Source organism: Tachyglossus aculeatus, unplaced genomic scaffold (assembly GCF_015852505.1).
Source record: "Tachyglossus aculeatus isolate mTacAcu1 unplaced genomic scaffold, mTacAcu1.pri scaffold_131_arrow_ctg1, whole genome shotgun sequence".
NCBI classification, from domain to species: Eukaryota; Metazoa; Chordata; class Mammalia; order Monotremata; family Tachyglossidae; genus Tachyglossus; species Tachyglossus aculeatus.
This window is the reverse complement of record NW_024044860.1, coordinates 477,174-491,836: the sequence shown is the minus strand read 5'-3', so window position 1 is coordinate 491,836 and position 14,663 is coordinate 477,174. Positions and strand designations below refer to the sequence as shown.

At 46.4% G+C, this 14,663-nt stretch overlaps 1 protein-coding gene across 1 annotated transcript in view; it reads right to left on the bottom strand.

Annotated features, from left to right (window-relative positions):
* Positions 1 to 13,867, bottom strand: part of LOC119922939 — a 68,854-nt gene extending 54,987 nt beyond the window's left edge. The window contains exon 1 of the mRNA XM_038742558.1: positions 13,803 to 13,867. The gene's annotated coding sequence lies outside the window, so the exon portion shown is untranslated. The remainder of the gene's footprint in view (positions 1 to 13,802) is intronic.
* Between the last annotated feature and the right edge of the window lie 796 nt (positions 13,868 to 14,663).

Below are 14,663 nucleotides of genomic sequence, written 5' to 3'. Positions count from 1 at the left end.
CACAAAGGCCATAATAATGATGATGTTGATAATATGTGAATATATAATGGTATAATGAAATATAACTTAATTATAATAGCGGCATTATCATTATTGTTACTGTCTGCTTAGTACAGTGCTTGCCACGTAGTAAGCGCTTCACAGATACCCTAATAATGATGATGATAATAATATATATTAATATATAATGATATAATGAAATATAACTTAGTTATAATAGCGGCATTATCATTGTGATTATTATCCGCTTAGTACAGTGCCTGCCACGTAGTAAGCGCTTCACAAAACCGTACTCATGATGATGGTAATAATATATTAATATATAATGAAATATAACATAACTTAATTATAATAGCGGCATTATCATTATGATTATTGTCCGCTTAGTACAGTGCCTGCCACGTAGTACGCGCTTCACAAATACCGTAATAATGATGATGATGATGATATAGCAATATATAATGATATAATGCAATATAACAATTATAATAGCGGCATTATCATTATGATTATTGTCCGCTTAGTACAGTGCCTGCCTCGTAGTAAGCGCTTCACAAATACCGTGATAATGATGATGATAATATATTAATATATAAGGATATAATGAAATATAATATAATAATTATAGCAGTGCTCCAGCGCTTAGAACAGTGCTTTGCACATAGTAAGTGCTTAATAAATGCCATTATTATCATTACTATTGTCCACTTAGTACAGTGCCTGCCACATAGTAAGCGCTTCACAAATACCGTAATAATGATGATGATAATAATACATTAATATGTAATGATCTAATAAAATATAATATAGTAACTTAATTATAGCAGTGCTCCAGCGCTTAGAGCAGTGCTTTGCACATAGTAAGCGCTTAATAAATGCCATTATTATTATCATTATTATTATTGTCCACTAGTACAGTGCCTGCCACATAGTAAGCGATTCACAAATACCGTAATAATCATGATGATGATAATATATTAATATATAATGATATAGTGAAATATAATACAATAACTTAATTATAGCCATGCTCCAGCGCTTAGAGCAGTGCTTTGCACATAGTAAGAGCTTAATAAATGCCATTATTATTATCATTATTATTATTATTGTCCACTTAGTACAGTGCCTGCCACATAGTAAGCGCTTCACAAATACCGTAATAATGATGATGATAATATATTAATATATAATGATATAGTGAAATATAATATAATAACTTAATTATAGCCATGCTCCAGTGCTTAGAGCAGTGCTTTGCACATAGTAAGAGCTTAATAAATGCCATTATTATTATCATTATTATTATTATTGTCCACTTAGTACAGTGCCTGCCACATAGTAAGCGCTTCACAAATACCGTAATAATGATGATGATAATATATTAATATATAATGATATAATGAAATATAATATAGTAACTTAATTATAGCAGTGCTCCAGCTCTTAGAACAGTGCTTTGGACATAGTAAGCGCTTAATAAATGCTATTATTATTATTATTATCATTATTGTCCACTTAGTACAGTGCCTGCCCCATAGTAAGTGCTTCACAAATACCGTAATAATGATGATGATGATAATATATTAATATATAATGATATAATGAAATATAATATAGTAACTTAATTATAGCAGTGCTCCAGCTCTTAGAGCAGTGCTTTGTACATAGTAAGTACTTAATAAATGCCATTATTATTGTCCACTTAGTACAGTGCCTGACACGTAGTAAGCGCTTCACAAATACCATAATGATGATGATGATGATGATATAGCAATATATAATGATATAATGAAATGTAATTTAATAACTTAATTATAATAGCGGCATTATCATTATGATGATATTATCCATCCCTGGCTGTCCCCTGCCCTGGGATGGAGACAGAGATAGAGTGAGCAGAGAGACAGAGATAAAGAGAAAAACTGAGGGAGCAGAGATAGAGGAGACAGAGAGACAGAGAGAGATAATAGAGGGGAAGAGACACTAAAAGGGGAAGGGGGAGAAAGAGAGAAGAAGGAGAGACAGAGATAGGGTGGGGGGAGAGAGAGACAGAGATGAGAGACACAGAGAGATAGAGAGAAGACAGAGATAAAAGAGGGGGAGAGACTACAGGGGGAGAAAGAGAGAAAAGGAGAGACAGAGAGAGATGAGAGAAGGCAGAGATAACAGAGGGGAAGAGAGACTACAAGGGGAGAAAGAGAGAAAAGGAGAGACAGAGATAGGGTGAAGACAGAGAGACAGAGAGATGAGAGAGAAGAGAGATAGAGAGAAGACAGAGATAACAGAGGGGAAAAGAGACTACAAGGGGAGAAAGAGAGAAAAGGAGAGACAGAGATAAAAGGGGGAGAGAGACTACAAGGGGAGGGGAGAAAGAGATAAGAAGGAGAAAGAGAGATAGGGTGAGGACAGAGAGATGGAGAGAAGACAGAGATAACAGAGGGGGAGAGAGACTACAGGGGAGAAAGAGAGAAAAGGAGAGACAGAGATAGGGTGAGGGGAGAGAGACAGAGAGAGATGAGAGAGAAGAGAGAGAGAGGACAGAGATAACAGAGGGGAAGAGAGACTACAAGGGGAAGGGGAGAAAGAGAGAAAAAGAGAGACAGAGATAGGGTGAGGACAGAGATAACAGAGGGGAAGAGAGACTACAAGGGGAGAAAGAAAAGGAGAGACAGAGACAGGGTGAGGAGAGACAGAGAGAGTGATAGAGAGAAGACAGAGATAACAGAGGGGGAGAGAGACTACAAGGGGAGATAGAGAGAAAAGGAGAGACAGAGACAGACAGAGATATGAGAGAAGACCGAGATAACAGAGGCGAAGAGAGACTATAAGGGGAGACAGAAAAGGAGAGACAGAGATAGGGTGAGAGGAGGGAGACAGAGATGAGAGAGAAAAGAGACAGAGGGGGAGAGAGACTACAAGGGGAGAAAGAGAGAAAAGGAGAGACAGAGACAGGGTGAGGACAGAGAGACAGAGAGATCAATCAATCAGTCGTATTTATTGAGCGCTCACTGTGTGCAGAGCACTGGACTAAGCGCTTGGGAAGTGAAAGTTGGCAACATCTAGAGACAGTCCCTACCCAACAGTGGGCTCGCAGTCTAAAAGGGGGAGACAGAGCTCAAAACCAAACATCCTAACAAAATAAAATAGAATAGATATGGACAAGTAAAATAAATAGAGTAATAAATCCGTACAAACATATATACGTATATACAGGTGCTGTGGGGAAGGGAAGGAGGTAAGATGGGGGGGATGGAGGTAGGATGGGAGGTAAGATGGCACATAGCAAGCACTTAACAGATACAGCGATTATCATTGCTTTAGTAAGCACTTAACAAATACCACCGAAAAGCAAAATACAGAAAAAAAAAACAACAACCAGGAACTGCAGGAGCAGTTTAATCCACCCTGAGTTAGACAGGCCCCATATTCTAACGCTTACCTGCCCAGAGCATGCGATGCCAAAGGCCTTTCCCAAGCCCACATGGGTCTCTTTCAACCGTCTATTCATTAATTTATTTTACTTGGCCATCTCTATTCTATTTATTTTATTGCGTTAATACGTTTTGCTTTGTTGTCCGTCTCCCCCTTCTAGACTGTGAGCCCGCTGGTGGGTAGGGACCGGCTCTAGATGTGGCCAACTTGTCCTTCCCGAGCGCTTAGTGCAGTGCTCTGCACGCGGTAAGCGCTCAATAAATCATCAATCGTATTTATTAAGCGCTTACTATGCGCACAGCACTGTACTAAGCGCTTGGGAAGTACAAATTGGCAACATATAGAGACGGTCCCTACCCGACAGTGGGCTCACAGTTTAAAAATACGATTGAATGAATGAATCAATCAGTCAATCGTATTTATTGAGCGCTTACTATGTGCAGAGCACTGTACTGAGCGCTTGGGAAGTACAAATTGGCAACACATAGAGACAGTCCCTACCCAACAGTGGGCTCACAGTCTAAAAGGGGGAGACAGAGAACAGAACCAAACATACCAACAAAATAAAATAGATAGGATAGAAATGTACAAGTAAAATAAATAAATAAATAAATAGAGTAATAAATATGTACAACCATATGAATGAATGAATATATGAATATATATGAATATATATGAATATATGAATGAATGAATGAATGAATGAATATAACGTGCGGACTTGTACTTCCCAAGCGCTCAGTGCAGTGCTTTACACTCAGCTCCCCAGCGCTTAGTACAGTGTATAAATACTGTATATATGTTTGTGTGCAGTTATTACTCTATTTATTCATTTTATTTGTACATATTATATTTTATTTTGTTAATACATTTCCTTTTGTTACTCTGTTTTATTTGTGCATATTTATTCTATTTATTTTATATTGTTCGTACGTTTTGTTCTCTGTTTTTAGACTGTGAGCCCACTGTTGGGTAGGGACCGTCTCTATATGTTGCCAATTTGTACTTCCCAAGCGCTTAGTACAGTGCTCTGCACATAGTAAGCGCTCAATAAATACGATTGGTGATGATAGAAAGATTACCCAGCGATTTCCGTATTAAAAAAAGGTGTTCCTCCCGAATGCCGGGAAGGACTAAGGCTTATTTCTGCTCCTGGTGATTTTAAGCTTCCAGGGCGCCTCAGAAAAATATTCAGTTCAGTCGCATTTATTGAGCACTTGTGCAAAGCACTGTACTAAGCACTTGGGAGAGTGCAATGCAATGGCAGACACACGCCTTGCCCACAAGGAGCTTACAGTCTAGAGGGGGAGACAGACATTAATATAAATCAGGAAACAGATAAAGAAAGTTACTCCATGGGAACTACTCATCCGCAAGCGTGGCCTCCCACAATAACACAGTTGTTACCCGCAGAACTGGAGGCCCCCGTAAGAGATGAGAGAAGACAGAGATAACAGAGGGGGAGAGAGACTACAAGGGGAGAAAGAGAGAAAAGGAGAGACAGAGATAGGGTGAGGAGAGACAGAGAGAGAAGACAGAGATAACAGAGGGGGAGAGAGACTACAGGGGGAGAAAGAGAGAAAAGGAGAGACAGAGACAGGGTGAGGAGAGACAGAGAGAGAGATAGAGAGAAGACAGAGATAACAGAGGGGGAGAGAGACTAAAAGGGGAGAAAGAGAAAAGGAGAGACAGGGTGAGGAGAGACAGAGAGAAGACAGAGATAACAGAGGGGGAGAGAGACTACAACGGGAGAAAGAGAGAAAAGGAGAGACAGAGATAGGGTGAGGAGAGAGAGACAGAGAGAGAGAGAAGAGAGATAGAGAGAAGACAGAGATAACAGGGGGGAGAGACTAAAAGGGGAGAAAGAGAGAAAAGGAGAGACAGAGATAGGGTGAGGAGAGACAGAGAGAGGACAGAGATAACAGAGGGGGAGAGAGACTACAACGGGAGAAAGAGAGAAAAGGAGAGACAGAGATGGGGTGAGGAGAGAGAGACAGAGAGAGAGAGAAGAGAGATAGAGAGAAGACAGAGATAACAGAGGGGGAGAGAGACTAAAAGGGGAGAAAGAGAGAAAAGGAGAGACAGAGATAGGGTGAGGAGAGACAGAGAGAGGACAGAGATAACAGAGGGGGAGAGAGAGAAAAGGAGAGACAGAGATAGGGTGAGGACAGAGACAGAGAGAGAGACAGAGAGAGATGAGAGAGAAGAGAGATAGAGAGAGAAAGAGAGAAAAGGAGAGACAGAGATAGGGTGAGGACAGAGACAGAGAGAGAGACAGAGAGAGATGAGAGAGAAGAGAGATAGAGAGAGAAAGAGAGAAAAGGAGAGACAGAGATAGGGTGAGGAGAGACAGAGATGAGAGAAGAGGAATAGAGAGAAGACAGAGATAAAAGAGGTGGAAAGAGACTACAAGGGGAGAGAGAGAGAAAAGGAGAGACAGAGAGAGAGACAGAGAGAGAAGAGAGATAGAGGGAAGACAGAGATAAAAGGGGGAGAGAGACTACAAGGGGAAGGGGAGAAAGAGAGAAAAGGAGAGACAGAGATGATAGGGTGAGGAGAGACAAAGATGAGAGAGAGGAGAGAGATGAGAGAAGACAGAGATAACAGAGGGGGAGAGAGACTACAGGGGGAAAGAGAGAAAAGGAGAGACAGAGATAGGGTGAGAGGAGAGAGACAGAGATGAGAGAGAAGAGAGATAGAGAGAAGACAGAGATAACAGGGGGGAGAGAGACTGCAGGGGGAGAAAGAGAGAAAAGGAGAGACAGAGATAGGGTGAGGACAGAGAGAGATGAGAGATAGAGAGAAGACAGAGATAACAGAGGGGAAGAGAGACTACAGGGGGGAGAAAGAAAAGGAGAGACAGAGATAGAGTGAGGGGAGAGAGAGATAGAGAGAAGACAGAGATAAAAGAGGGGGAGAGAGACTACAAGGGGAGAAAGAGAGAAAAGGAGAGACAGAGACAGGGTGAGGAGAGAGAGACAGAGAGAAGAGACATAGAGAGAAGACAGAGATAAAAGGGGGAGAAAGACTACAAGGGGAAGGGGAGAAAGAGAGAAAAGGAGAGACAGAGATAGGGTGAGGACAGAGATGAGAGAGAAGAGAAAAAAACAGAAGGTGGAGAGACAGAGAGAGGACAGAAATAAAAGAGGGAAAGAGAAGAGGAGATAGAGAGACAGAGAGAGAAAGAAGAGAAAGAAGAGACAGAGATAGAGTGAGCAGAGAGACAGAGAAAGAAGAGAGAAAAAATGAGAGAAGAGAGACGGAGGGAGGAGACAGAGAGAGATAACAGAGGGGAAGGGGGCAGAAAGAGATAAGAAGGAGACACAGAGATAGAGTGAGGAGAAAAAATAAGAGAGATGGGAGAGAAAAAGCAGAGAGAAGAGAAATAGAGATTAAAAGAGAGACACACAGATGGCAGAGAAAGAGACAGAGGGAGATAAGAGAGAGGAGGAGAGAGATAAAAGAGGCAGCGAGAGACAAGAGAGGAGGAGAGATGAAAGAGACAGAGGGGGATAAGAGAGAGGAAGAGAGATAAAAGAGACAGAGAGAGAAAAGAGAGAGGAGGAGAGATGAAAGCGACAGAGGGAGATGAGAGAGGAAGAGAGAGATAAAAGAGACAGTGAGAGAGATAAAAGAAACACCGAGAGATGAGAGAAAGGAAGAGAGAGATAAAAGAGACACCGAGAGATAAGAGAGAGGAGAGATGAAAGCGACAGAGGGAGATAAGAGAGGAAGAGATAAAAGAGAGACAGAGAGAGATAAGAGAGAGGAGGAGAGAGATAAAAGGGAGACAGAGAGAAATAAAAGAGAGAGAGGGAGATAATAGAGTAAGAGAGATAAAGGAGAGACAGAGGGAGATAACAGAAGGGAAGAGAGAGATAAAAGAGAGACAGAGAGAGATAAGAGAGAGGAGGAGAGAGATAAAAGACAGACAGAGAGAAATAAAAGAGAGACAGAGGGAGATAAGAGAGGGATAGAGATAAAGGAGAGACAGAGGGAGATAAAGAGGGAGAGAGATAAAGGAGAGACAGAGGGAGATAAAGAGGGAGAGAGATAAAGGAGAGACAGAGGGAGATAACAGAAGGGAAGAGAGAGATAAAAGAGTGACAGAGAGAGATGAGAGAGAGGAGGACAGAGATAAAAGACAGAGAGAAATAAAAGAGAGACAGAGGGAGATAAAGAGGGAGAGAGATAAAGGAGAGACAGAGGGAGATAACAGAAGGGAAGAGAGAGATAAAAGAGAGACAGAGATAGATAAAAGAGAGACAGAGGGAGATAAGAGAGGGAGAGAGATAAAGGAGAGACAGAGAGAGATAACAGAAGGGAAGAGAGAGATAAAAGAGACAGAGGGAGATAAGAGAGGAAGAGAGATAAGAGACAGAGAGAGATAACGGTGGGGGGAGGAAAGGGAAGGGGGAGAAAGAGAGTTGAGCCAGAGATAAAAGTGAGAAGAGTGATGAGAGGGGGGAGAGATAGAGAGAGAGACAGAGACAAACAGAGATAAAAGAGGGGAAGAGAGAAGAGGAGACACAAAGATAGAGAGAGGAGAGAGAAGGGGGAGAGAAAAAAACCGAGAGAAGAGAGATAGAGACAGGAGGCAGAGAGACGGAGAGAGAGATAACAGAGGGGAAGGGGGGAGAAAGAGATATGAAGGAGACACAGAGATAGAGTGAGGGGAGAGAGACAGAGAGAGAGAGAGAGGAGAGAGAGGCCGAGGGGGAGAAGAGGGAGAAAAGAGAGGTGGAGAAATAGAGAGAGAGAGAAGACACAGAGAGACAAAGTCCGAAAGATGAAGCAGAGATGGGGAGAAGAGAGAGATAGAGAGAGAAGAGATGAAGAGATAGAGAAGGGTGAGAGACAAGAGATGAAGCAGAGATGGGAAGAAGAGAGAGATAGAGAGAGAAGAGATGAAGAGATAGAGAAGGGTGAGAGACAAGAGATGAAGCAGAGATGGGGAGTATAGAGAGATGGAGAGATAGAGAAGGGTGAGAGACAGAGAGATTAGGCAGAGATGGGGAGAAGAGAGAGATAGAGAGAGGAGATGAGAGATAGAGAAGGGTGAGAGACAGAGAGATTAGGCAGAGATGGGGAGAAGAGAGAGATAGAGACAGAGAGAGAAGATGGAGAGGCAGAGAGAGATGGGGGGAGAGACAGAGAGAAAAGAGACCTAGAGAGAGACAGAGAGAGAATGGGAGAGACGACAGAAAGAGGAGAGAGGCAGAGACAGAGAGAGGTGAGAGACAGAGAGAAAAGAGACCTAGAGAGAGACAGAGAAAAGAGATCTAGAAAAAGAGACAGAGAAGGGGAGAGATGACAGAAAGAGGAGAGAGGTGAGAGACAGAGAGAAAAGAGAGCTAGAGACAGAGAAGGGGAGGAAGGGGAGAGATGAAAGAAGGAGGAGAGAGAGAGAGAGAGAGAGAGAAGCCAGAGACAGAGAGAGAAAAGAGAGATAGAGGAGACAGAGAGATGGGGAAGAGACAAGGGGAGGAAGCAGAAAGAGAGACAGCGAGAAGAGAGATAGAGAGAGGAGATGAGAGACAAAGAGAGATGAAGAGAGACAGAGAGGAGGGAGGGGCCGAGAGATTAGGCAGAGATGGGGAGAACAGAGAGATAGAAAGGGAAAGGAGAGATGGAGAGAACCGTGAGAGACAGAGAGAGATTAGGCAGAGGTGGGGAGAAGAGAGAGATAGAGAGAAAAAAGAGAGATGGGGAGAAGGGTGAGAGACAGAGAGAGATTAGGCAGAGATGGGGAGAAGAGAGAGATAGAGAGAGAAAAGAGAGATGGAGAGAAGGGTGAGAGACAGAGAGAGAGATTAGGCAGAGATGGGGAGAAGAGAGAGATAGAGAGAAAAAAGAGAGATGGAGAGAAGGGTGAGAGACAGAGAGAGAGATTAGGCAGAGATGGGGAGGAGAGATAGAGAGAGAAAAGAGAGATGGAGAGAAGGGTGAGAGACAGAGAGAGATTAGGCAGAGATGGGGAGAAGAGAGAGAGAAAAGAGAGATGGAGAGAAGGGTAAGAGACACGGAGAGAGATTAGGCAGAGATGGGGAGGAGAGAGAGAAAAGAGAGATGGAGAGCGAAGGGTAAGAGACAAAGAGAGATTTGGCAGAGATGGGGAGGAGAGAAGAGAGAGAAAAAAGAGAGACAGAGAGAAGGGTGAGAGAAAAGAGATTAGGCAGAGATGGGAGAAGAGAGAGATAGAGAGAGAAAAGAGAGATGGAGAGATAAAGAAGGGTGAGAGACAGAGAGAGAGATTAGGCAGAGATGGGGAGGAGAGGTAGAGAGAGAAAAGAGAGATGGAGAGAAGGGTGAGAGACAGAGAGAGAAATTAGGCAGAGATGGGGAGAAGAGAGAGATGGAGAGATAGAGAGAAGGGTGAGAGGCACCGAGAGAGAGCGAGACAGAGCGAGAGGAGGGAGGGGCCAAGAGATTAGGCAGAGATTCATTCATTCAATCGTATTTATTGAGCACTTACTGTGTGCAGAGCACTGTATTAAGCGCTCGGGAAGTACATGTTGGCAACATGTAGAGACGGTCCCTACCCAACAGCGGGCAGAGATAGGGAGAAGAGAGAGACAGGGAGAGAAGAGACACCCGGAGATGGAGAGGAGAGATGAGAGAGAGATGAGAGAGGGGCCCAGAGAGAAGAGATCAAAGGCAGAGACAGAGGGAGAGAGGAGGCAGAGATGGAGACCAGGCAGAGACACAGAGAGAAAGAGACAGAAGGCAGAGGCGGAGAGAAGTGAGAGATGGCAGAGACGGAGAGAAGGTAGAGACAGAGAGACGCGAGAGATGGCAGAGACAGAGAGATGGCAGAGACAGAGAAGTGAGAGAAGGCAGAGATGGAGAGAAGCGAGAGATGACAGAGACAAAGAGGAGAGGTGGCAGAGACAGAGAGAGATGACAGAGATGAAGAGAAGGCAAACAGAGAGAAGTGAGAGATGGCAGAGATGGAGAGAAGGCAGAGATGGAGAGAGAGATGGCAGAGATGGAGAAAAGGCAGAGACAGAGAGGAGAGGAGGCAGAGATGGAGAGAGGGAGAGATAGCAGATATGGAGAGAAGGCAGAGAGAAGAGAGAGTTAGCAGAGATGGAGAGAAGGCAGAGACGGCAGAGATGGAGAGAAGCGAGAGATGGCAGAGACAGAGAGAGCGAGAGATGGCAGAGACGGAGAGAAGGCAGAGACTGAGAGAAGTGAGAGATGGCAGAGACAAGGCCGAGACAGAGAGGAGAGGAGGCAGAGATGGAGAAAAGTCAGAGATGGCAGAGATGGAGAGAAGGCAGAGACAGAGAAAGCGAGATATGGCAGAGACGGAGAGAAGGCAGAGACAAAGAGGAGAGGAGGCAGAGATGGAGAGAGAGATGGAGAGATGGCAGAGACGGAGAGAAGTGAGAGAAGGCAGAGACGGAGAAGCGAGAGATGGCAGAGATGGAGAGAAGGCAGAGAAAGAGAGAAGCGAGAGATGGCAGAGACAGAGAGAAGGCAGAGATGGCAGAGACAGAGAGAAGGCAGAGACAGAGAGAAGTGAGAGATAGAGATGGAGAGAAGGCAGAGACAGAGAAAAGTGAGAGATGGCAGAGACCGAGAGAAGGCAGAGACAGAGAGAAGTGAGAGAACGCAGAGATGGAGAGAGATAGCAGAGATGGCAGAGATGGTGAGCAGGCAGAGACAGAGAGAAGTGAGAGAAGGCAGAGACAGAGAAGCGAGAGATGGCAGAGATGGAGAGAGAGATGGCAGAGAAGCAGAGACAGAGAGTAGTGAGAGATGGCAGAGACAGAGAGAAGGCAGAGACAGAGAGAAGTGAGAGAAGGCAGAGACAGAGAAAAGCGAGAGATGGCAGAGACAGAGAGAAGGCAGAGAAAGAGAGACGCAAGAGATGGCAGAGACGGAGAGAAGGCAGAGAAAGAGAGAAGCGAGAGATGGCAGAGATGGAGAGAAGGCAGAGACAAGGAGGGGAGGAGAAGGCAGAGATGGAGAGAGATGGCAGAGATGGAGAGAGATGGCAGAGATGGAGAGAAGTGAGAGATGGCAGAGACCGAGAGAAGGCAGAGACAGAGAGAAGCGAGAGATGGCAGAGACGGAGAGAAGGCAGAGGCAGAGAGAAGTGAGAGATGGAGAGAGATAGCAGAGATGGCCGAGATAGAGAGAAGGCAGAGACAGAGAGAAGTGAGAGAAGGCAGAGACAGAGAAGTGAGAGATGGCAGAGATGGAGAGAAGGCAGAGACAGTGAGGAGGCAGAGACAGAGAGAAGCGAGAGATGGCAGAGACAGAGAGAAGTGAAAGAAGGCAGAGAAAGAGAGACGCAAGAGATGGCAGAGACGGAGAGAAGGCAGAGAAAGAGAGAAGCGAGAGATGGCAGAGATGGAGAGAAGGCAGAGACAAGGAGGGGAGGAGAAGGCAGAGATGGAGAGAGATGGCAGAGATGGAGAGAGATGGCAGAGATGGAGAGAAGTGAGAGATGGCAGAGACCGAGAGAAGGCAGAGACAGAGAGAAGCGAGAGATGGCAGAGACGGAGAGAAGGCAGAGGCAGAGAGAAGTGAGAGATGGAGAGAGATAGCAGAGATGGCCGAGATAGAGAGAAGGCAGAGACAGAGAGAAGTGAGAGAAGGCAGAGACAGAGAAGTGAGAGATGGCAGAGATGGAGAGAAGGCAGAGACAGTGAGGAGGCAGAGACAGAGAGAAGCGAGAGATGGCAGAGACAGAGAGAAGTGAAAGAAGGCAGAGACAGAGAAGTGAGAGATGGCAGAAACAGTGAGGAGGCAGAGACAGAGAGAAGCGAGAGATGGCAGAGACAAAGAGGGGAGGAGAAGGCAGAGATGGAGAGAGATGGCAGAGATGGAGAGAAGGCAGAGACAGAGAGAAGTGAGAGAAGGCAGAGACAGAGAAGCGAGAGATGGCAGAGACGGAGAGAAGGCAGAGATGGCAGAGACAGAGAGAAGGCAGAGACAAAGAGGTGAGGAGAAGGCAGAGATGGAGAGAGATGGCAGAGACAGAGAGAAGTGAGAGATGGCAGAGGCGGAGAGAAGGCAGAGGCAGAGAGAAGTGAGAGAAGGCAGAGATGGAGAGAGATAGCAGAGATGGCAGAGATGAAGAGACGGCAGAGATGGGGAGAAGGCAGAGACAGAGAGGTGAGAGAAGGCAGAGACAGAGAAGCGAGAGATGGCAGTGACGGAGAGAAGCAGAGACAGAGAGTAGTGAGACATGGCAGAGATGGAGAGAAGGCAGAGACAGAGAGAAGTGAGAGACAGAAAAGCGAGAGATGGCAGAGACAAAGAGGTGAGGAGAAGGCAGAGATGGAGAGAGATGGCAGAGATGAAGAGATGGCAGAGACAGAGAGAAGTGAGAGAAGGCAGAGATGGAGTGAAGTGAGAGATGGCAGAGACAGAGAGAAGGCAGAGACAAAGAGGTGAGGAGAAGGCAGAGATGGAGAGAGATGGCAGAGATGAAGAGATGGAGAGAAGGCAGAGACAGAGAGAAGCGAGAGATGGCAGAGATGGAGAGAAGGCAGAGACAGAGAGAAGTGAGAGAAGGCAGAGACAGAAAAGCGAGAGATGGCAGAGATGGAGAGAAGGCAGAAACAGAGAGAAGTGAGAGATGGCAGAGACGGAGAGAAGGCAGAGACAGAGAGAAATGAGCGAAGGCAGAGATGGAGAGAGATAGCAGTGATGGCAGAGATGAAGAGATGAAGAGATGGCAGAGATGGAGAGAAGTGAGAGATGGCAGAGATGGAGAGAAGGCACAGACAGAGAGAAGGCAGAGGCAGAGAGGATGGAGAGAACAGAGATAGAGAGACCTAGAGAATAATAATAATAATAATAATGATGGCATTTATTAAGCGCTTACTATGTGCAAAGAGAAGGTTTCTCTGGGCCTCAGTTTCCTCCTCAGTGAAATGGGGCGGCGTGGGCGGGCGGGGAAGGGCGAGGGGCTGGGAGCCGGGGGAGCCCGGGCTGCGCTGTGTGACCTTGGGTCAGTCACTTCCCCTCTCTGGGCCTCAGTTTCCCCCTCCGGCCCGGCGGGGGTGGGGCGGTTTGCGGGTCCCGGTTGTGAAAGGGTTTTGAGGAAGTCAACCCAAGGAGCCGTTTCCGGTCCGTTCCTCCCCCCTCCCCCGCCGCCGACTCTGTACTGGACGCCTGGTGGGGTGGGGGGTGGTATTGGCGAAGCGCTTACTAGGTGCCAAGCACTGTACTAAGCGCTGGGGGAGAGACAAGGCCTTCCGGGGGGCTCACGGGCTTCATCCCCTTTGGACAGAGGAGGGAAACTGAGGCCCGGAGAAGGGAAGGGACTCGCCCAAGGTCCCACAGCAGACAAGGGGAGGAGCGGGATTCGAACCCAGGACTGTGGACCCCCCAACGTGGGCGCTACTTACTAGGCCAAGTGGCTTCTCGCTGGGCCCAGCCGCGGTGGAGGGGCGTCCACTGCGTTGCCCGGCGCTGCGCTGGACGCCTCTCGGGTGCGGGGCGCGGGGCTGAGTGATGGAGACACTGAGTCAGAGACTTGGGGGGGAAGACAGAGATCTAGAAGCAGAGACTGAGAGACGTGGAGACGGCAGAGACAGAGAGATACAGAGATGGGCAGGCACAGAGAGACTCAGAGACAGAGGGAGAGATAGAGAGGTGGAGACACAGAGATAGAGAGACTCAGAGAGAGAGGGAGAGACAGAGAGATGGAGACAGAGAGATACAGAGATGGAGAGACTGAGGGAGAGACAGAGAGATGGAGACACAGAGACAGAGAGATACAGAGATGGGCAGAGAGACTCAGAGGCAGAGGAGAGACAGAGAGATGGAGTCACAGAGACAGAGAGATACAGAGATGGGCAGACACAGAGAGACTCAGAGACAGAGGGAGAGACGGAGAGGTGGAGACACAGAGATAGAGAGATACAGAGATGGGCAGGCACAGAGAGACTCAGAGACAGGGAGAGACAGAGAGATACAGAGATGGGCAGACACGGAGAGACTCAGAGAGAGAGGGAGAGACAGAGAGGTGGAGACACAGAGACAGAGATACAGAGATGGGCAGACAGAGAGACTCAGAGACAGAGGGAGAGACAGAGAGGTGGATACACAGAGACAGAGAGATACAGAGATGGGCAGAAAGACTCAGAGACAGAGGAGAGACAGAGAGATGGAGTCACAGAGACAGAGAGATACAGAGATGGGTAAACACAGAGAGACTCAGAGACAGAGGGAGACACAGAGAGATGGAGACACAGAGACAGAGATAC